Here is a 24,840-nt window from a genome sequence, read left to right as displayed (position 1 = left end):
CTAGCTTCACAACACCAAAATTAGTTTAAAATGTAATACTTTCAAAGCAAAAGCATAGTTTAAAGACATGTGATATACTGAATTAAGAACAATGAATTAGAAAGCAAATTATATTTAATTATTTAGATATTTATTATTTATTATTTGTTTATATTGATTTATTTTAGATATGTAGGTATAAAATAAGGGTGCTCTGATTGATCGGTCGCCGATCGTTATTGGCCGAAAATCACTTTACACAGTTTGATCGGCGATGTCTATAATGGCCGATCCAGAAGAGCCGATCAGATGACGCAAAAGTTGCGAGAAATTTTTTCACACACTGCTAAAATGGCACATTTTACACACCACGGAGGCTCTTTTTGCTGCATTCAGCGACATGTTTCGAGCATGGGGAGTCCCGAAGGAAACAGTGTGCGTTAGTCTAAGGCAGTGGTTTTCAAAGTGGGGGCCGCCCGGGGGCGCCCGGGGGCCTCAACAATTTGGTGTGAAAAATAAATAAATGTATGTTTTCTCTTTCTCACTCTCAGACAACCACATACACACACAATCAATTACCAATGTAATGTTATGTAAAGATGTAAGATGTAATTATTAATAGAAAAGGCGGATATATTCAGAAGTCTGTATTTTGAATGTGTTTCAAAGACATCGTGCAAAAGGGGGGCCTCGGTCAAATTTTAATGCCATTTGGGGGGCCTTGCCCTGGAAAAGTGTGGGAAACACTGGTCTATGGGATAATGCAAGGAACACAGAAAAGGCCATGAGGGATGCCAATCTACCCAGTGTGCCATACATGGCACAGATGTTATACCATCCATCAGAGCTTTAATTCATCTTCTTGATAAAACAGCAGAGACTGACCATGGTGTAAAAACTTCAACAGCCACGTTGTTGGAAGCGGTCCAGAAAAGATTCTGTGACAGTGAATCTGAGCGCCTGTATACCATCCCTACAATCCTCGATCCGAGGTGAGAAAACTTAATTTAGCTACACATTCTTCACATTCGTGTGTGCACCCCTAGTATAAAACATTTACTGGTCCTGGTGGTTTAATAAACAAGTTGTTATGTATTTGATAACATGCACTCAGCCTGTGTCATCACAAAATAAGCAGGGTGATTAGAATCAAGCTGATTGTACATTATTGTACATTATTAAATACTTGTATTGATTTAAACTTATGCATGAATAATGAGATAGTAGACTGATAAGAGATGCAAAGTGACAAGAGAATTCCATAGTATAAGAGTAAGATTTACAAATTTTATACTGAAGTTGATGGACTAAACTTAGCAGAAAGGACTGTTTGACATTTGTATAAGTGTTACAGTAACTTACCAACCCAGTGGCAATTAAAATGACATTAAGACAAAACTTTATTGCTTAAGTGGTATATTTACAAATACAGTTCAGTTGGAGAGTGAAAACATTTCTTTCTTTTTTTTCTTCTTCTTCTTCTTCTTCTTCTTCTTCTTCTTTTTTTTTTTTTTTTACTTTTGTCAGTAAATTAAATATCCAAGAGAATAAACAAATCACATATTTTTGTTTTTTATTGCATTTTACAAAATATCTCCACATTTCTGGGGTTATGAAGTTATAGGGTTAATAAAAATAAAGTAAATTCCTGTGACCTTTTATACAGCCAAAGCATAAGTTGAAGCAACAACACAAGCAGCAAGAGTCCATTCCAGAAAGCTCCAACAATGCAACACCTAATGATCTGAGGAAAATCAACCTTCTTTACCAAGCTGCAGCAGCCAGGGTTCTGATACTAGTGCTCATTTTGTCTATGTCACAAATAGCATAATAGAAGTACTTGTATTTGTGTCCAGTATTAATTGTTAGCTTACTAATTTTCCGTTTGGATATTTTGTTTCTCGGCATTTTCCCATGAAAATAAGGATAGAATTACCGGAAGAAAAAATAAAGTGGCAAGAAAAAATGATCGGAAATCTAGACAATTAACGTGATTTTCTCCAAGAACAGGTTCTTGCAAAGAATAGGAAAGCCAAAGGACAGGATGTTGGTTAGTATAATAATATGATGTTCCATGCTGTGTGTGCAATATTTATTACAGACAAGCAATTTACACTTAAGCCTTTTTAAACTTCTGGCATTTTTATTGATTTGACTTGTATGGCTGCTGAGTGCTATTAGCTTTGATTAACAGCTTTAGTTATTTTACAACACTGGCTCATTGTGACAACATTACCCCACCCATGCTTTTGCAAACCTGACTGTAGGTACAATTTGATATTTCCAAGTGAAATGAGCACTAGAGGCACAACTGTGCATTTCATTTGCTCTCAACACAAATCACGAGTACAATAGCCGATTCCTTTGTAAACACTTATTTTTCACTCTATAGACCTTATTCAGAGCAACGCCATGACAAGTATGAAAGCAAGGCTGGAGGGATAGACTTATTATTTTTTCAGTGCTATCTGCTGTAAAAAGATATAAACCTCCTATATGACTTAGTGAAATCTCTTGGAAATATATTTTTGCAGTGTTTCATCAGAAACACTTTAACAACAATACAGCCCACTGAAGAGACCTGCGTCTATCCCTCACAGCCTCGCTGTCATTCCTATTAAAAATTAAAGATGGCTTTGTTCTGAATGAGGTCTATAACATGCTGCTGTTTTATGATATTTAAACTCTTTTACTGTAACGCATTGTTGGAAAGAGGGCACATTTTGTCACTTCTATCAGTTAGCCAGTGGTGTGTACGCTGTTGACATGCTTCAGTCAGCTTACGTAATATTGAGCATGCAGGAATTTGAATCCACAGAAGCAACACAGTCAGAATGAAGCAATGAAAATGACGCCATACCCATATCTTACCCCACCAGTGACAGGGGTGTTTGCAAATCAGGTAAAGCGGTGGGAAAAATGCCTTATGTTATGGAAACGCCCACCAATCAGGGGATGGTCATTATTGTACTGCAGAGACCTATATGCAGAGAACAGAGAAAATGTGACATTTTCACCATGAGCCTAGGTTGATCATTTCAAATGGAAACTGTAGTGAATCGTACATGTTTGAAATGTTTTGCAAAAGCATACACAGAGTCACATTTATAAAAAAAAAAATCTCTAAAATTGAAAAGTTCTGCTACTTTTCTGATTAGCAAAGTGTCAATGATTGGCTACTGAGTCTAAATAGCTGCCTTTTATTGTTTAACGCTGCATCTGAATAGAGAAAAATGTTGCCTACAGAGGCTGTATATGAAGGCAGGATGAAATAAGGTGTTTTTAAACATGTAAACCTGACAGTTAACTGTCAATCACTGGCATCATCTTCTTTTTCAGTTTTCAGGTTGAAAAGTTAAAACCTTTTCCAAAAAGGGGCAGGGTTTTTTTTTCACTGAATCTGATTTTCTTTTTTGATTTTTTCCCCCCACATTATTTTATTGCATTTTGGCTTTATCTGAGGATCAGGAAAACACCTCACAAGTTAAGATTTAAACAAACTATTTCATTGCAAGGCTCTAACTGAATTTGATCTTCATTTGTTTTTTAAACCGTTGTGTGATCAAATATACAGTATCTCACAAAAGTGAGTATACCCCTCACATTTTTGTAAATATTAGATTATATCTTTTCATGTGACAACACTGAAGAAATGACACTTTGCTACAATGTAAAGTAGTGAGTGTACAGCTTGTGTAACAGTGTAAATTTGCTGTCCCCTCAAAATAACTCAACACACAGCCATTAATGTCTAAACTGCTCACAACAAAAGTGAGTACACCCCTAAGTGAAAATGTCCAAATTGGGCCCAAAGTGTCAATATTTTGTATGGCCACCATTATTTTCCAGCACTGGCATAACCCTCTTGGGCATGGAGTTCACCAGAGCTTCACAGGTTGCCACTGGAGTCCTCTTCCACTCCTCCATGACGACATCACGGAGCTGGTGGATGTTAGAGGCCTTGTGCTCCTCCACCTTCCATTTGAGGATGCCCTACAAGTCCTACCAACAAGTCCTCAAAACATTCAGGAAGGTTCGCACCATGTCAGAGGCATTCCATCGGCACAATGTTAACAGAGGCACCACTGCAGCAACAGCACCAATAGCAGAGCTTCAGGTTGCAGACCCCAAGACCTATAACACCTGGTGTTTGATTCAGCTATGAAAACATTGCCAGTTTTTGCAAAAAGATATGTGCCAGTAGTGTTAATCCTGAAATGAAAAGATCCATTGAAGATCTCAAGGATCAAGGGCATCTATTCCCCATTTTGATCAAGTATTGAAGTGATTATGTGGTGCTGCAGGATTTTGTTCAAGAAAGAAAGAGACTGTTCAGTAAAAGTTCATTTTTAGATAATTGTTTTAGATTAAAGAAAATATATTACTGGATGTTTATAATTCTTTTCTTTATTCTACATCTTGTTAAAATGGCTTGTTGGTTAGCGACTTTTGATAAAAAGGCCCCGAAATTAAGGTTTACATAATGTAAAACATAATATTTTAATTGTTTGGCAATTGATTGTGATTATTCAAGATGTCTCTGTTCTCTTGTTGAACCATAAAACAATAAAGACTGAATTCTTCACTGCAATGTTTAATGTGTCATTTCTTATTGGAAAACAACAAATGTTTCCTTTAGAACAGGGAAAAGGCATTTATTAGTGAGAAATGTGCTTGTTACTCATGAATAAAATTCGGGAAATGTTTCAGTTATAAATAATTTGTTAGTATAGAACAACTACTAGAAAAACTGAGCTTTTGTGTAACATCATAGTGCTTTTTCTGCTAATTTAAATGTCTGTGTTGAAATGCCCATTCTACTTTTATTTCATACTTATAAACTACACATTCACTCAGTGTACTGAAAACCTCCAAAGTGTGTATTTTACACAATACAAGCTATTAGCATCTTTTATTTGTAGCTAATAAGTTCATTGTTAGGACAGAAACAAGCATAAAAGGGGTATAAGACAAAAATAAAGACCTTATAAATAGCTTGTAATGGCATAAAAGTCCATAACTAGTCACTTACAAATGCAGTTATTAGTCATTAATTTCTGTCTAATTTCAGATCCTTAAAATGAACTGTTATCAATGCAGCTTGTCATGTTACCGAGAAACTGGAAAGCACAAAGCCCTCTGTCCTGAAGACTTTCAGAAATCTTAAAGGATCAGCTTTAACTCTAACAGTTGCAAAATGGTGATACTGAGTAAAATGTATTTATGTGCAGTGTCTGCAATTGAAGTTCTTCTGTAAGTTGTTACTTTAGACATGATAACATATTATAACAAGCACACTTATGTAAAGGTAAAGCTGGCACTACTGTCCGAGCTGCTATTATGGAAAATTAATTAACACCTTCAGACCAATTAGAATCAAAAATTCTTGAACTGAATACTCCAATCTGATTGGTCAGAAGGTGTGCATTATTTTCGTATAACAGCATAGCTTGGAAAGTAATTCTAGCTGTAACCTGAACGGTTAAAATTAATGCGCTCGTTCTAATATGTTACTGTTTCTATAGTAACCATGCACACACCTGGACTTGCACACTGGATGCTCCACATAAACTAAGACTAATAAATGGATTTAAAAATGTGTTGCTGTTTAACAAAGTAAAACGTACAGTATAATCATTGACGTGGTGATGGGTTTTTTTAGGAGTTTTTTGTTGTCATATTATTTAACATTTATAGAAGGAGTCTCGGTTGTAAGCATTTTGTAACAGTCATGGTGCTTTGCAAAGTTCATCAGCACAGGAAAGTCTTCAGGACAAAGGAGTTTATGCTTTCTGGTTTCTCTATAAAATTCAAGATTTAAGAGATTTATTGTCATGTGCATAGTAAAAACACCACATTTTAGACCACACAGTGAAATTCTTACTTTGCAAGTTTCCCTTACAAATATATACAATATAGTGTATATATACAGACTAAATATACAAAAAAAATCTGCAAAAATGTACAAAATGTGCAAATATATGTTGTGCAACAATCAGTGAGGGTAATGGGGAGTGAGGTCGTTAATGTTTAATGTATTGTATTGTTCAGGAGTCTAATGGCTTGTGGATAAAAACTGTTTGTGAGTCTTTTTGTCCTTGACTTCACACTCCTGTACCATCTCCCAGGTGGCAGAAGTGTGAAGAGGTTGTGTTGTGGATGTGTATTATCCCTGATGATGTTGTGGGCCCTCCTGATGACCCTGGTGCTGTAAATATCCTGAAGTGATGGGAAGATACTCCACAAATAAACTGTGCAGATTTTATCACATGCTGGAGAGCTTTCCTATCCTGAACAGTGTAGCGTCCATACCACACTGTGATTGAACACTTGCAGCTGAACATCTGTAAAAGTTGCTGAGGATTCCGGTTGCCATGCCAAATTCCTTAGCCTTCTTAAGAAGTACAGTCACTGTTGGGATTTTCTCAGGAGCTGCTGAGTGTTGTTAGACCAGGTGAGATCCTCGCTGATGTAGGTTCAGAGGAATTTAAAGGTTTTCACCCTCCCCACCTCTGTCTCACCAATGCAAATTGGGGTATGCTGCTCCTTCATCTTCCTAGGATCAATAATCATCTCCTTGATCTTGTATACATTTAAGGAGAGATTATTTTCCTGACACCAGGCCATTAGTCAAACCACCTCTCTTCTGTATGATGTTTCCTCTCCACCAGTGATCTTTGATGGCTTTGATGACTTTGAATTTGATGATCTTTGATCACCGATGACTTTAGTGTCATCCACAAACTTTATAATCCTGGTATTGATCTCAGAGGCCACACAGTCATAGGTGAAGATGGTATACAGCAGTGAGCTCAGGACACAGCCTTGGGGGATCCCTGTGCTCACAGTTCGGATGGCTGATGTCTGGTTTCCTACTCTAACTGACTGAGGTCTGTCTGTCAGGAAGTTCAGCACACAGTTACAGAGGGCTGGTGTCAGTCTGAGGGTGAGGAGCTTTTAGCAGAGCCTCTGTGGTATGACTGTGTTTAATGCCGAGCTGTAATCAATAAATAGCATTCTGACATATGTGTCTTTACCCTTCAAATGTGTGAGGGTTGTGTGGATGGCAGCATTAACAGCATCAGCAGTGGAACGATTCTGTCAATATGCAAATTATGCAAAGTGGGTCCAAAGTGGCTAGGATAGTCTTTTTTATGTAGGACTTGACTATCCTTTCAAAACACTTGATAACAATTGGTTTAAGTGCAACCGGACGATAATCATTCAGGCAGGTCACAGTGTTTTTCTTTGGGAGTGGCACAGTTGTAGTAGACTTAAAGCAGGCAGGCACTGAGGCCTGAGCGAGGGACAGATTGTAGACGTCCGTGAACACATCAGTCAGCTCCAATGAGCAAACCCTGAGTGCCCATCCGGGGATGTTATCTGGGCCAGCTGTCTTCCGTGGGTTCATTCTCTTCAGAGCCAACGTGCCCTCTAAGTCCAGAATCCTATGCTGATGGCTGTTGTTTGGGGCCTCAAAGTGAGCATAGAACTCATTCAGCTCACCTGGGAGTGTAGTCTTGGTAATCGTGGCTCCCTGGCTCCTCTGCCGGTACTTTGTGATGTGCTGCAAGCCTTGCCACATGCGCCGGGAATCTGCAGTCGTGTAATATCCCTCCAGCCTCAGACTGTAATGTCTCTTGGCCTTTCTGATTGATTTACATATGATGTATCTGGCCTTTTTATATTCCTCAATGTCACCTGAGGAAAATGCGGTGGAGCGTGCGTGTAGCATATTGATCCAAGGTTTATCATTGGGATAGATCTTACAGAATTTTGTGGGAACGATGTTTTCAGTGCATGTGCTGATGTAACCAGTTAAAGTCCTCAGTGGAATCCTCTCTCAGAGCAGCAATTTTAAACAAATCCCAATTTGTACTCTCAAAGCAGTCCTGAAGCACTAACTCTGATTCTTCATTCCACACTTTAATAGTTTTACTTACTGGAGGGGCTTGCTTAAGGAGTTGTCTGTAGGCTGGATAGAGAAACACAGAGATGTGATCTGACTGTCCGAAGTGTGGCTGGGGCACATCCTTGTAGGCATCTTTCACACTGCTATACCCTGGGTCGAGAATGTTATTTTCCCTTGTCGGAAAACTGTGTTTTGTGAGCTGTGTTTTGTGAGAAAGAGAGAAAACCATTAAAATATACCATTAAACACAATGTTACAGTAAATGAAACATTATAATCAGTAAATTGCTGTGGTATAAGTGTAATAATGCACCGGCATGCATTATTTTCATATAACAGTCTGTCGTGTCATATTCCTTACGTAAGATAAAAGCAACTTCAGATGTTCAAAAACGTTTGATAGTTTATTTGCATTTTAGAATAATAATATCAACTGAGGAAGAAAAATTTTGCCTCACACATCCGGGGTTGGGGTTCGAATTCGGTCTCTGCCCTGTGTTCGTGGAGTTTGCATTTTCTCCTTGTGCTTCGGGGGTTTCCTCCAGGTACTCCGGTTTCCTCTCCCAGTCCAAACACTGATTGGCATTACCAAATTGTCCATAGTGTGTGAATGTGTGTGTGATTGTGCCCCGGCCTTGTGCCCCGATTTCCCTGGGATAGGTTTCAGGCTTCCCTGTGACCCTGTGTAGGATAAGCGGTATGGAAAATCGATGGGTGGTTCTTGATTGTGGACTCAGATAATTGGTCCTGAAAGTAGATGTAGATAGATATCAGAAAATACAAAAATGTACACTTTTATGCCACATAAATGTGGCATTTTATGCTCTAACACCTAGCAATTAATTCTGGCTATGATTTTATGTTAAGATTCCTAAATCCCACTGCATGATGGTCTCAGTGCACAAAGACTGGCTCTTAGTGAATCAGTTTAAGCATAGACAGAAGGCCAAACTGAACCCACAAACTCAATAGTGTTTGGAGAACTTGACAGATGACAGATGGAAAACAGCATAGTGTGGAAAACATTTAATTAAGTGTGCTGTGTGGACACTTTGCAATTTTCTCCAGTCTGCCAAGCTGGCCTTAAACACAAACAATTAATTTGCATGTATTATGCGAGGAGGTGGTGCTCTGGATTGGGTATTTAATATAATGCAAAAGAACATTATGGGATGCAGTATATCCAGCTATGTGTATGGTAATCCCATGCCAAGATTTCTCCACGGCAACAGGACTGAAACAGGATAGTTTATTTAGTTATGACATGCATATTATTAAATGTACTCTTTAGAAAACAAAGAAGAAATAAAACAGGATTTGCTTAGCTTTTATCAGCTTAATCAACACACATATATATATATATATATATTTCCAAAATATTAGATGTACCATAGAACACCATAAAGGCCATCATCAACAAATAGAGAAAATGGAGAAGCACAGTGAAATCACCAAGGACAGGACATACCTTGAATTTTTTATAAAAGGACCAGACAAAACCTTACCAGGAAGGCTGCTAAGAGACCTACAGCAACATTAAAGGAGCTGGAAAATGCATGAATATCTAACAAGTACTGATTAGTCTCTACGTGTGACAACAATCTCTCGTATTCTTTACATGTCCGGGTTATGGGGAAGGGTGGCTAGATGGAATCCCTTTCTCACAAAAAAACATCCAGCCTGCCATGTTAACAGGGATGTATAGACTTTTTATAAATAGTAACTTCCTCAGCAGCCTCTCTTTATTCTCTCTTGTGTTACTGAAATGTTACTGACATACTGGAAAGCACAAAGTCCTCAACTGAAATCGAATTGAAGTGATAATCAGATTAAAAGTCAATATGTTCCAATATGTTCCCAAATGGATGTTCTGGAAGTTTGGTGAGGGTTACATTCATAACTGTAAAATCTGCAAAGGTTCGGATTGAGATGTTGGGGAAAAATAACAAGAAGCACAGAGGTTAATGTAAAAACACAGGAAATAGTATGTCACAGTGTATTACTGTCTCAGTTCACAATAAAATTGTCTAAATTGTTTATATCCAGAAATGACACAATGGCTAATAATTTAATTAATTCTTGGAATTGGTCTCCCAGAAGTCTGGTGCAGTTTTAGAGAATACGTCTCCATTACATTAATTCATTCGCCAGACACTTTTATCCAAAGCTACTTACTATACATGTATGGATGAGTGAGGCAGCATCCAGTCCAAACATCTTGTTGTTCAGGGATTAAACAAAAAACAAAACTCGGCCACTGAAAGCCCTACTGCTGATGTTTCATGGAGGTTTATGTATACATATTCAGTGTTCAGTGAAGAATGAAGGAAGGATAAAGGGAAGAGACAAGTTATTTAAGAAGTAGAACTATTACATGAACTGGAAATAATTAGAGCAGTGAACTATGGCAGACTCCTCTCTGGGCTTTTAAATCAGAAGTCTGGGCACTGTTCCGTGCCCAAGTAAAAGTTTCTACAGACCTATCGTAGTGCCTCAGATAAATGAAAGTCTGATATTTCCTTGCTTAAGAATCTGGGCCCATTATTGTATTCCTTGGACATGAATTTTGTTATACCATTAGTAGAAAATATTGCATGTTACCTGTAATTTGTATCGATTTGTTGCAGTGTGCCAGTCCCACTGGAGTCTCTTTTTTTATTTTTAAATTTCATGGATATGGCAACCGTGAATGGTTTTAGTAAAAATTTGTCCTTGTGTGCCTTAGTGTCCCATGTGGGCTGACTGATACTACATTGCTTGATAAAAAGCCAATTTGTTTGCATTGTCCTTTTTTGCCCTCTTAAGTTGGCTTAGCGTGTTTAGCAATAGGACACCGTCCCTGAAACAACAGTGATGTGTTTACTCACGGTGTGGATGGGCCATGCCTCAAACCCTGACCCTTTCTGTCACCATCAATATGTCTAATGACTATAGTCTTCTGAACCACTTTCATGATGAAGAAAAGTTCTCAGTCAAAGTCACAGGTTTCAGAGAAAACAGGTAACACAACTGGTTAAGCCTGGAGAGTGCTTACTTAACATTTGCTTGCATCATATCTTGTTGGAGATCCCATCTGTGGAGGCTTTTAAAGTTTTATGATGACATATATCACTGTTACTGTTGTTCACAGTAAAAAGTTAATACAACCTTGATGGAATCTGCTTCCTAAGTTTGGCAAGGACATTTGCTTATTTCAAACATTTCACATGAACTGACTGAGAATTTAAATAAACATTTAAGGTAAGAGTCCTTTAAAAATAGATATCTATAATGTATTCAAATGTAATTCATTACTGAATGAGATTTTAAATCTGTATATTACATAATAAAATAAATAATCTAATCATTGTATAATGTTAGAATATATTTCTTTTCTTTTTTTTTTTTTTTACTGTGAATGCACTTTCCAGTTTATTGCCATATACTGTATACAGAGTTTTTTTGTTTGTTTGTTTGTTTGTTTAATCAAGGAAACACCATATGTTAAATCCTGCTTCCTTCTGAATAGGTTTAAGATGCAAAATTTCAGCTATTACAAATAAAACAAAGTGAAGATTTCTTTCTCAAAGAAATGTGGGACTGTACAAGCAAATAAAATACAATAATCTATTCAATAACCCAATAAAGGAGATCCACAGCTTTTGTCTGAGGATGAAAATTTCCTACAAATTGTATTTACAAACTAATGTATCTTGTATTCCGAGCTAAGCCTTTCTTGAGAATCACATTCATGAGTCTTGGGTCAAAATATAAGTACATAACTCAATATGCAGTCAGATAACATGTATTTGTGCATTTGTATTTAGTCAGAATTTCTCATCCTTTGTACTCAGGCTTTTGCTTCAATATTACCTGGATTTCATGGACTTGCAGACTTTAGCACAGCACCCATTTCAAACCTGCACCGCTTGAAGGTTAATCAAGGTCGACATGTCAGTTAGAAACTAAACTGCAAAAGAATGGTCCTCTGGAAACAAGACCAGGAAATCACAATTTATTGCAGGGGTCCACAGTTCTATTCCTGGCAGGCCAGAGTTTAGCAAAGTTTTGGCGATTTTCCTGAAAACTTCTTAAACCTTTGTGAATGTTTTGTTTAAAGATTTTATTTTTTCATGTAGTACTGCCCTTCAGAAGCTACATAAAATAATTACATGTTTTGCAGAAGACAAAATAATAACAATTTACACTGATCTTCCTGTTCTAAAGTTTACACCCCCTGGCTCTTAATGTATCGTGTTGCCTTCTTGAGCATCAGTGAATGTTTGCACCTTTTGTAATAGCTGTGTACGAGTCCCTCAGTTGTCCTCAGTGTGAAAAGATGGATCTCAACATCATATAGTCACTGATGGAAAGGGGTCAAATATGCAGAAGATGCTGGAAAACCAAAGAATGTGCAGGACCTGGAGGATTTTTCTGAAGAACAGTGGGAAGTTTAACTGCTCAGGACAAACAAGGGATTCATGAACAACTATCATAAAAAAATAAAAACAGTCATTGATCATCCAGGTAACAACACACAGTATTAAAAATCAAGTGTACATTATGTAAACTTTTAAACTGGTTCATTTGTATAAATTCAGCTATTATTGTGTTCTGTGGACTATATGTAAACATCTGTTATGTGAAATAGCTTATTCAGGACAATGCTAAAGAAAAAAACAAAATGCAATTTTTGTTATCCCCCTTATTTTATGTTACAAAAATATTAACATTTTGCAGATTCTGCAAGGCATATGTAAACTTATAACCTCAACTCTATGGTTTGATTTAGTAGCCTCTGATAGACACATGACCAACATTGTTCAGAATCTGAGCTTGTTTTAATTAGAGAATGATGATGTAGAGAAGGATATTATTTTAAGCTTTCTGTCAAAGGCAGTCAGGTTTTCATTTAATATCTGTTGATATTTGATAGAGTCCATGATGCAATGTATCTTAACAAAATGTCCAGGTCCTCTGGCAGAAAAACAGCCCCAAAACATTAAAGAGCCACCACCATATTTAACCATGGGCATGAGGTACTTTTCCATATGGCTACCTCTCTGTGTGTGTCAAAACTACCTCTGGTGTTTATTGCCAAAAAGCTCTATTTTGGTTTCATCTGACCATAGAATCCCATTTGAAGTTCCAGTAGGGTCTGGCAAACTGAAGATGCTTGAGTTTGTTTTTGGATGAGAGTAGAGGCTTTTTTCTTGAAACCCTTCCAAACAACTTGTGGTGATGTAGGTGATTACGGATTGTAGTTTTGGAGACTTTCTGAACCCAAGACACAACTAACTTCTGCAATTCTCCAGCTGTGAACTTTTGTGATTTTTTGGCCACACGAACCATCCTCTTCACAGTGCGTTGAGACAATATAGACACACGTCCAATTCCAGATTGATTCATAACATTTCCAGTTGACTGGAACTTCTTAATAATTGCCCTAATTGCCATTTTCAATGCTTGTGCTATTTTCTTATAGTCACTTCCCATTTGTGAAGCTCAACAATTTTTTTGCCGCACATCACAGCTATATTCCTTGGTCTTATCCATTGTTATGAATGACTAAGGGAATTTGGCCTATGTCTTACCTCATATTTATACCCATGTGAAACAGGAAGTCTTGGTTGAACAATTTCCTGTTCCTTGTAACCCAGGTGTACTAAAAAATGTAACATATCAATGGGAATATACTTCAAATATATTTTTCTCATATGAATTCATTGGGGTGTCAATAATTTTTGCGTCACACCTATATTTAACAAATATATTTTTTGGATCAACCTGTGTTGTGTTTGTAATTGTTTGATATCAATGAGAACAGAATTTATTTTTAAAAAAATGTTTAATTTTTGAACAAAAGATCAAAAGGTTAAACAATAAAGACAATTGTTTACAGCCTTCTTTGCTTATATTTTTCAAGGGTGCCAATATAAGTGGAGGGCACTGTACAAGTTTTTTGTACAAGAACTGTAAAATAGATCTATATTTTCCTTATATCGCCCAGAAACCACAAACATCAAATCTAATAGAAAATTCAGTGTCCTTGACAAGTGAAACCTTCATATGCACATTTTTTTCCCAATGGAGACTAAAAATCTGAATAAAACCAAGAACACAGCAGGTATGGCGTGGAGCACAACACAGAAATGGCCAGAAAGCAGAGACTCTTTTATACCAGCACACAGTCTAGTAACAAATTCTTACATTCACTTTTTAACTTTGTCACTTCAGGGAATATGATGAGGTGTGAAGTTTCAGAAGAACAAATCCTTTCTTCTTTATGATGATTAAAAAGAGCAAAACAACGTTACTCCTTACTACCTTGTTTTTCATCCTTAGATGAAACGCTGCTGATGAAGTTTTGCTGACTCGGTTTTCTGCTTTGCTCCATGGTCTCAGCATTGTTAGTATAACCTAGACCTAAAAGAGTTTGAGCTAATGGAGGGACAGCATGGGAATCAGAGAAGATTAAAAAAAAAGTTTACTTATTCTTCCATGAGAACTTTTTTCCCCCTCTTATGCAGTTCCAAGAGTGAGCCAGAAAAGCAGCTGGCAAAAGTAACAAATGAGAGCTAATATAAAAGGGATTTTGGACAGAAATAAAAGAAGTAGAATATCTTTTTTTTAAATCCCAAGAAGAGAAAAGAAAAAGATGGCCGGCAGGCCACTGCTGACTCTGCAGTTAAAGTTGAGTCTCATGCATGATCTTGTTAGGGCTAAAACCCAATAATCACTGACACCAATTAAAACCAAGACACAGGACTGGTAAATACATCACAAATTAGCCTTGGGAGAAAGCAGACCTCATGAACATAAGTGCTGCATTGTGTTCCTTCCCCCAGGGCCTGACAGTAGATCATCTAAACAATATTTTCAGCAAGCTGTCACTAGTATTCTCAAACCATCATGTTTACCCATCTTTAATTAATTCTGAATTGCTATGCAGATTCTTCCACAGAATTCTCAGAACGAACTCATAATGCTGCCATAACACAAGCTGTGAGCCACACGGTAAAAAAAAAAAATCCATAAACTCTCACTCACAAACACAGAGAAGAAACTGAGTCATGATAAATTCACTTCATTGATTACAAAATGTTATTCGAAGTGCAGCTCACAGATGATAAAATAGCATAACATTTGTCTAGGTGATGAAATGACTACTCTTTATGGCAACATTGATTTTGCCTATCTTGTTGATCCATAATCGGGCGATTATGGAGAGACTTGGTGTGAGTTACAGTAAGGAAGTAAATTAATGAGTGACAAGTAACAAATCTGGTTCCTTCATTTTCTTTTCAGATTAACATGACCAGAGCGCTTGAGTTCACATGGCCCATGCTTCTAAAGTGTGCTTTAATTTCCTACTAGATTATATTATACTCTCTCTCTCTCCCTCCCTCTCTCTCTCTCTCTCTCTCTCTCTCTCTCTCTCTCTCTCTCTCTCTCTCTCTATATATATATATATATATATATATATATATTACATAAACTGAACAAGTTTCACAGACATTTGCCAAACAGAACTTTGAGTCCAAACTGCAGATAAATGCCGCATCAAAGTAATCTATGTAATTCCACTATGTAGATTGCAATTCCACTATGTAACTCCACTATGAAAACTGCTGTTTGGACCCAAAGTTTGGACTCAAAGTTCTGCCACACATTCATTTGCATTTTTTGGTTCTACATTTGTGTTCCAATGAAGACAGAAAGGCATACTCATCTTGGATGACCTGAAGGTTAAATTATCAGCAAGTTTTCATTTTTGGGTGAACTATCCATTTAAACTTTTTGTCAATGTGAAAAAAGTTCCTATTCTAGGTGCTCAAGCTCTAACCCCCAAGCTCTATGTGGGAAAAAAAAATATATTTTCAACAGTATGGCTGCATTGCACCATTTTTCCTTCACTGCATTAAATTATTTTTTAGACTGTGAACTCTTGCTGTGCAGCGCTCTCCACCAAGTTTCATGAAAGTTCTCTGAAGTACCTCAAAGGTATATTGTAGTTCTTTGGGATAATCAATGTTCAGAACATAAAGTAGTCCAAACAGTATAGCAAGAGCAATAGGAACATCTATTAGTTCTGAAACAACAATCTCCTCCAGTATAACAGCAAAATTCAGGACATCCGCTGGGAAGAAACCATCTGGTATCTGTCTGGTATCCTCACTCACAGTCAGGATGCCCACCTTAACTTCACTAATTGTGAATTCCACATCATCAGTTGGCTAAAGAGACAAGAAAAGAAAGAAAGAGGACTTAGTCATTTATTGTACTTCAACACAGTAGGAATACAATACTGCTAACCGGGATACAAATAAATAAATAAATAAATAAATAAATAAACAATATTTACTGTCTTACCTCACAAATTAAAAAAAAAAAAAGTTGTTTGTCTCCCTCATGAAATAACACAGGCCCTGTAGAACTCCTGTCCTCTTCTTCTGATTAGACAGACTGTTCAACTGCAAATTATTTGGATAGATTGTTCACCTTCACTTCTGTTCAGACTGCATCCTCTTCAATGCAACTGTCTGTATTATTATTGTAAAAGAGGTTTCAACTGCTTTTTAACATTGACCGCATCCTGCTCTTTTATGGAGCTTCTTTATTGTGTTCTGCTGCTCATTAAATAGCTCTGATAGATTGAATACATCCCATTCTGTCGGTTTAATGGTGCACAAGTTCAAATCAAGTGTTCTCTCGTGCCTAAATGATCTCTTAATAACTTTTGCATTATTGCTCAGGACCTGGTCTAAAGTGTGTTCTTTTTAGCAGCTAAGCTTGCCTGCCTAAATGATCTCTTAATAACTTTTACATTATTGCTCAGGACCTGGTCTAAAGTGTGCTATTTTTAGCAGCTAGACTTTCCGCGATAGTCGGTGTTACTGGTGTTAGGCCAAACACAGATTACAAACTTGCCTGTTGTAGAACTTTGGCGAATGACAGGGATTCAAAATTTGCAGATCTTTCTGCAGAACTTGGTTGTTGAAGATTCTTTATATCAGTGGTGTCATCTGAATTTCAACAAAAGATTTGACATTTACAGAGTTTTGTCTATGGTCATGAAGTAATCGTATTCATAAGTTTATTTATTAATCGCGACAGCTCTACTGTGTATGTTTATAACATCAGCAACTATCAGTGCTGTTATGCTTGATATCGGCACATTTCTTGACCATAACTAACTGTGAAGTTCATTAGACTTACCTCTTTATCAAGGCACATCATATTTTGGATTTCTGGTATTTCACTGCCTCTCTTGGTGTTGTAGAACTGCAGGAGTCATGAGAGGTGCTGATCAAGCCCTTCAAAAAATGCCTTCTTTAAGTCAATATATACAAGCCTGTGGAACTCAAAAACAAACTGTTGAAGATTGTAAAATTGTAAAATAGTTAAGAGCCAAATAGCTACCATTCTGTGAAGGCAAAAAGTGTGGATTCATGTGTAACCAAATGTTTGTTTTATCTATGAAAAATACATTAACATTAAAACACAGACTTACTTGTCTATAAGTGAAAAAAGCAGGCCATCTGTTTCTTATTTCCGAGACAGGGGGCTCATCTACAATTTCTTTTCTTCTTGCAGAGCAAGTTGAATCCATGGCAACGTCAATTACATTCCAGTCTGGATTTTTTTCTTCATCTAATTTTGCATTTCTTTCTGTTCATTCGCAAGAATCAAAGAATCAAAGCTTGTGCCAGTTCGTAAGTCAGGTAATAATTGGTCTCTGATCTTTTTGGTTTATTGACTTTGATTTTCTTTCCATCTGAATATGGGTGCTTTTCACAGTTCACAGTAATTTCTGGACAGCCAGCAGTAATTTCTGGAAATTTCCCATTTTGAATTTGAGGCTAATTTTCCATCCATACCATCCTGTGCTGATCCTGGTTCTTTTAAACATGGGTGTGTCTCTATGAGAGCCCTAGCTACACTCTTGTACTCTTCATTGGTTGGAGTAAGCATAGATTGCAATGGCAAGTTTATCAAGTATCGCAGACTTGACATCCCTGGACATGCGGAGGAGTGAACTATCTTTAGCATAGTTTTAATTTCCATTTCATTTCGTTTCAATTTCATTTTGTTTCAATCTGAATTCTACATCATATGAAAAGCTTGGAATGATGAAATTGACAGACCATTGTTGCAAGCGGCTACTTTCTGCAGTTGATCCAAATTTGCTGCTGTTGACACTTGACCCAGATGATGATGATGATAAATTCGCTGTGTCTAATGTCCAGTCTGACAAGCTAGATTCAGTTGATGGTGCCCTTAAAATGACTTTAGGTATTGCCTTTTCAGGTCGGAGGTCACTGATACTTGGGAGACTGCATAAGGCGTTCCCAAAATAAGGGTCTTCATACTGAAGGGTAAACACACCTTGTATATTTAGCTTGCTTCTCAATGTTGATTGAAGGACTTCTAAGGTTTGCGACTGATAATCAAGACAAACTTTTCTAATATCTTCTGGAGACAAAATCACATGGAGAATCATTTTCTGCTGTTGAGAAAAATTAGATCCTAAAAAAGAAAAAAAGAAAAAAAAAAAAGAAAAACAGAAAATGTCTGAGAATATCCTCAGTAAAGAAGAAATGTCTTTGGTGAAATCATCAGTTTTTCGCCAGTTATGGTATATGGTGAGAAGGGGTGGTAATCATTCAGCTCTTCTTGGTCAACAACTTTCAACTTATGAGTGGTATGTCTTGATAGTTTCAAGCATCTGAAGTGCTCATGATACCACGCTGAATAAAGTTCAAGGAGAAATGCAGCCTTGTTCATGACAATCAATACTTTTACAAGTCGGCCAAAATCTGGAAGTCCATTATTACGCCCTACAAACAGGAACATCCCTTCAGAGTATCTGATGTCATGTAAGCAGGCACTTGATACAACAGACACAGATGTAATGTTGGCATATTTTTTTCTGAATTGCCATAGTGCTCAAAAAAGTGGTGTTTAGGACAAAGCCTACACTCAGGAAATTCTTCTGTGATCTGATATTTGTGATTCAGGATATTGCAAAGTCTCTGTGGAAAATATAGTAGAGGCTGATATCTCAACAATGTCTTTCAGTTCAAGAACGACTCCCCATGTTTTATCATTCTCTGGAAGTTTTGGACCAATAATACAAGGCAACAACCTTAAAAGGGTCTAGTTCTCGTGTCCGTTGCCTCCTAATGATGCTTTCAGTAGAAATGATTTCAAAATCTGTTGACTGAGTTGCTGAATTTAATTCCTCCAATGTAAAGTAATGCTTCTGAATCAGTTTCTTTAAACAACAACTTAATTCAATAGGTACAACACCTTCAAAGAGGGGGGGAAGCCTTTGAGGGTGGTGAAATGTGTAAGTCGGTTCAAAACACAGTCTCTCTTAACGCCGTTTATTGCTTGGGAATCCTGGTTCTTCTGTATCTCAAACAAAGTCTTCTCATGTGATTCCACAGTTCTGTCTTGAAACCTACCATCTCTAACTTCATAGGTCTGAATCTCCTCATGGCCTGCCAAACAAAACCTACACAACTTGTCTATGGAAAAGCTCTCTTGGAATCTCTTCAGAAAGTGAGCTCCTAAATTGTCTGCAGACACGTAGAGTACTGTCCCTCTTATACTTGCTCCTAATTTCTGAACAAACACCCCTTCCTGTTCAAGTGTTTCCATTTCTGCTAGAAGCGGTTGAAGAATTGTGTCATATCCATACACTTTAACATCCTCTGTTTTACATACAGTAATATTGCAAGAAAAATGGATGGTAAAGTTGATCTGAATGTTACTGGCAGGTTTGCAATGACCCAGTAAATGGCACACAGTTTGTGTTTCACACTTTGAAATCATCAATCTACAGTCCAAGAGCTATGCGCAATTTGTCTGAAGAAAGGATTTTAAGGATCTTTGTCCTTAAAATACTGCTCATCCTTAAATGTTTTAATTTGATCACCATGCACCCACCCAAGTTGGTCTGTCTGTAGTACTTTGCCCAAGACATCATTGCAATTCAAGACTGTTTAAACTGGGACAAAATCAAAGCTTCAAGAATATACTTTATAGGTTCTATCAAAGTAAAGTTCCAAGAGGACCATTTCTGGACACAAAGACGAAAGGATTTATTTTCATTAGAGTTTCTGTAACCACAGTAATAACTGAGGTGTCCAATGAACAATTATGTTTCAGTAACACCTGTTTAACTGACTCCTGAGCAAGTCATTTTGCAATACTACCAATGCTTCCAAGATCCTCATCTATTTCTTGACTAGCTGCCTTTGACACATGTTTATGTTTTAGACAGTTTATGCTTAATTAAGTCCCCTACAGGCAGATATTAATTGGGATCTGGTTGAAAATTTTCTAATGATGTTGAACTGTTGTCAGGTTCATCAAAAGTATCTTCGAAACTTTCATTGATTTGTTCAACGTGGCAAGAAAATAATTGTTTTAAAATTGTTGGTATTGCAGATTTTTTACATTCACAAACAGCTCTATAACACACTACATGAAAGGTAATATATGAAAAACCATAATAGGTGCACTTTAATGCACAGAAGACATTTTGTTCTAAAATATTTAGAACAATCATAATTTATTGATTCCAAGTATAAAATGCATAAAAATCTAGCTTGTTTCTTATGTTCCACGGACACAAAAAATATGACAAAAAGTCAGATAATTATAAATATGAAAAAATCAAAGAATACTTTAAATTATAAAAGTATAACTTATGTAGAATATATTAGCCTAAACATATATAACAGCAATACTTCTGCTCTCTTGAGATCCAGAAAATATAAAATACTTGCTTTTTGCATGTCTTTTTACCAAAATTGCATCTTTTGTATGAACTTTCTGTCGAGTGTCTGTGGCGGGATTTCTGAAATGGTCTGTGAACATGTGCCGATTACACACGCAGAACGATCAACCAACAAGTGCAACCCTGAACAATTACACGAACAACTCATGAACAAGAAGAGGATATAGAATCGGTTAATTTAATGAATCATTACCAAAGCCAGGTGCACGGTGGCTTAGTGGTTAGTACATTCGCCTCCAGGGTTGGGGGTTCGATTCCCACTGCTGCCCCACTGTGTGTTAGGAGCTTGCATGTTCTCCCTGCTGTGGGGGTTTCCTCCGGGTTCTCCGTTTCCTCCCAAAGACATGCATGGCAAGCTGAATGGCATGTCCAAAGTGTCCATAGTGTGTGAATGTGTATGAGATTATACCCTGTGATGGATTGGCACCCCATCCAGGATGTACCCCGCCCTGTGCCTGATGCTCCCTGGGATAGGCTCCAGGTTCCCTGCAACTATGCAGGATAAGCGGTATAGAAGGTGGATCGATGGATAACCAAAGCTGCTTATTCTATTTCGATGGTTTGAATGAATGAACTGAATCAGTTGAACTTCACTCAGTAAACCAGCAGTGACAAGAATTTCAGGCTTATTTTAAAACTTATTTATCTTATTAATATTTTTGATGCATTCAAACGAATGGGACACGAATTTGCACTTCCAATACACTTATATATGTTAACACACCCACACACACACACATATATATATATATATATATATATATATATATATATATATATATATATATATATATATATATATATATATGTATATATATATATGTATATATATATTATGCATCGCACGTCAAACATGTTCACAAGGATCCTGCTGCGGCTGCAGCGTTTTATTGCACTATTCTTATAAAAGTGTAATATTAAATACAACCAATTAATCTGATTTGCAAACATCCAAGTTGCTCACAGATGAAAATGAGGCACAGATTTGCTTGAGACAAACGTAACGGCTTGAGAAGTGACATAGGCAGCATGTAATTGGAGTATTTTATTCACAAATCAAAGAACACAAAACTCTAAAAATAAGTAACCTCAAAAATGTGACAGACAAATTACCTCAAAATTTTTTGTGGAGAAATAACATCTTGTGCTCAAGCAGTTTACCGCCTACAAATGCCTCCATGGTCGCAATGTACTGCACCTCATCCGTGAGTAAATTGTCAAAAAACTTAGCAAGAGACATTTTCAGAGTAATATCAAATTCGTATTAATCTTGAGATTAGTATAAAATAAAATGAATTACCTAACTTACTAAAGTCGAGAAATATTTTTACAGTGTAGTGTGAATTATTCAGTAAATCCAGTAATCCTAGCAGGAAAGGTATGTAGTTACAAGAGTGAGTAATGTAAGTCGGGACTCATCTACGGTTCCTAGGAGTTTAAATCGTTAAACTTGTGCCAAGGCCTCACACTTTTGATTGAATTCCAACATCCCATTTACCTTTTGGTCAAAAATGCATAAAGCTGAAAATGTGGCTGTGCTGGAATGTGGTGCTGAAGCCTTTCCTTCTTAAATCAATAGTGAAATAGTTTTTTTCTCCTCTGCAGCCTCTGGACTATTGTGACTTGTAATTTGCTCCTTGTATTGTGTTTCCACGCCTCAGAGCAGATATAAACCAAACCTGAAATAACACAGAATTATACAAAACCAATCAATACTACATTGAAATATGATTAATGCATGATTGTATGTGTATTGACCATGAGAGGTGGACGGTTCAGTTTTTGGAAAGAAAAAATAGAGAAAGTTTTCAGAACTACCAAGAACTCAACAACATGTTTTAGGATATCTGAAAATAAATACTACATCTCATTTGTGCACTGCTTAAATAAGAGCACTGATGCTGATAGTAAGTGGAAATATGACAGAAACTATAATCTATGGCGGACTTCGTATAAAAGTGTAAGCCTAATTAATTCTTAGGATCTTCCAATGGAAAAAAAAAACAAACAAAAAAACATGCTTGTTATTTGTTAACAAGGACTTCTGGATTGGGCTGCTCACTTCAGCAGTCCTAGTTCTGCAAAATCACACACAGTCTCTTTCCTAGTAATTGCCATCTAAGTACAGTGGGGTCCTTGACGTTCTGACAGTAAACAACTTTATGATCTCCTCGCCATTTTCGAGATTACTTCGATGACATGCTCTTTCATTCTCCTCTCCGAACTTTTTCCTCCTTTCTTTTTTTTCAGCCAAAAGGAAAAGGACCCCCTTCTGATCTCGTCTTTGTACATCTAAGCAAATACATCCATCTCCTGTGCGGTACAGAGTCCACAGATAGATAAAGGCTTTAGAGAGAGAGAGAGAGAGAGAGAGAGAGAGAGAGAGAGAGAGAGATGAGTATCTGTAGTCTCCGGTCACATCCACACAGAAATTCTTACAGCTCCAATTTGTGCACACCAATGAAGAACTGCAGGAGGTCATTTAGTGTTCTTTACCCATCACACTCCACATGGAGGGGAAGGTACGTGTAGCTCAGGCTTGTTTGTAGCTAGGCTCAATTTTTTTTTAAATATGCATGTGCACAAATCACTTTTATAGACAATCAAAATCATTTATTTTCCATCATGAAATAACGCCTTAGACAATATAGGCAAATGTACAGTACAACAATATTACCCATGCTTTGAGGTTAAGTTAAAGGTATAACCTCTCATACAAGGCCATGGCTTCTATCTAACTGAATAGGAAGATGCCTATAAATGCAAAAAATGTTTTTGCATCAGCCGAGCTAATGTTTCAAAGACATATTTAAAATGGATGCTAAAATTGGAGAGACAATGGCTGAAATAACACAAAACAGCAGATTTATGGTTGTCTGGTAAAGGCTTGATGGAACCATGTCCATATCCCAAATGTAATTCAATTCCATTACATTTTATTTGTATAGTGCTTCTAACAATAGACATTGTCCCAAAGCAGATTTACAGAAATCTGGATGCAGTTTGTAGGATGAGCAAGCCAGAGGAGACTGTGGTGAGGAAAACCTTCCTGAGATGATGAAACCTTGAGAGGAGCCAGACTCAAAAGGGATCTCATACTCTTCTCGGTTACACGGGGGAGTGGGATTATAAATCATTACAGTAAACAGGTGTAAAAGAGCAAATACAAACATTCAAACAATGTTCAATATGAGCATATAGTCCTGAGATGAGCATAGGACAGTCTTTGATTACAGCAGCAGCTCTTAGCTACAAATCTACAGTATTTATGTGACATTATACAACAGTTAGTTCTGGTCAAGCAGCGTTTTGACAGTGTTTATATTTACTATAACTGCACTGGGACGTTTCACTGTGTGTATCACTCCACTCGTCTGTGTTCACCACGTAAAATTCCACTTCCTAGTTCAAAATAGTTACTACAGTAGAGTTAGCGAGATCATCAGCAGACCACACATCATTGATCCACACATCCATTTTCCATACCGCTTATCCTACACAGGGTCACAGGGAGCCTGGAACCTATCCCAGGGATCTTGGGGCATAAGGCGAGGGACACCCTGGATGGGATGTCAAAGGGCAAAATCGCACACACATGTACACACTACGGACAATTTGGAAATGACAATCAGCCTACAGTGGATGTCTTTGGACTGGGGGAGGAAATCGGCATACCCAGAGGAAATTCCCAAAGCATGGGGAGAAAATTCAAACTCCCCATGCTTTGGGAATTTCCTCTCAAAAAATGTCAAAAAGTAATGTCAATTTGAATTCAAAATTAACTTTTAATTTTCAATTAAGAATAATTTTCAGCTTGTTATTATTAATTCAATTTGATTTATAAAGCACTTTTAAAACAACAAAAGTTTACCAGAATTAAGAACATATGTTATGACAACAAGTTTTGAATCTATATTTTAATACAACTGTGGGTGGAAAATTCATGAATAAAAATGTCCAATGGTCCTGATAAAAAAATATGAAGGTCCACATTTGCCTACCTTTAAACATAAGTCTGCTGCAATCATAAGGAAGAGTGTGCGCTTAAACACTAAGAGATTCCCAGCTGTAAAACATTTGTGTACCCCTCGTCTGTGTCACCATGTGTACACACTATCCATACGTCCACACATAGCTCATTTCTTTATTTCTTTCTTGTC

Source organism: Ictalurus furcatus, chromosome 8 (genome assembly GCF_023375685.1).
Source record: "Ictalurus furcatus strain D&B chromosome 8, Billie_1.0, whole genome shotgun sequence".
In the NCBI taxonomy this organism is placed as follows: Eukaryota; Metazoa; Chordata; class Actinopteri; order Siluriformes; family Ictaluridae; genus Ictalurus; species Ictalurus furcatus.
Note: the sequence above shows the minus strand (reverse complement) of the source record.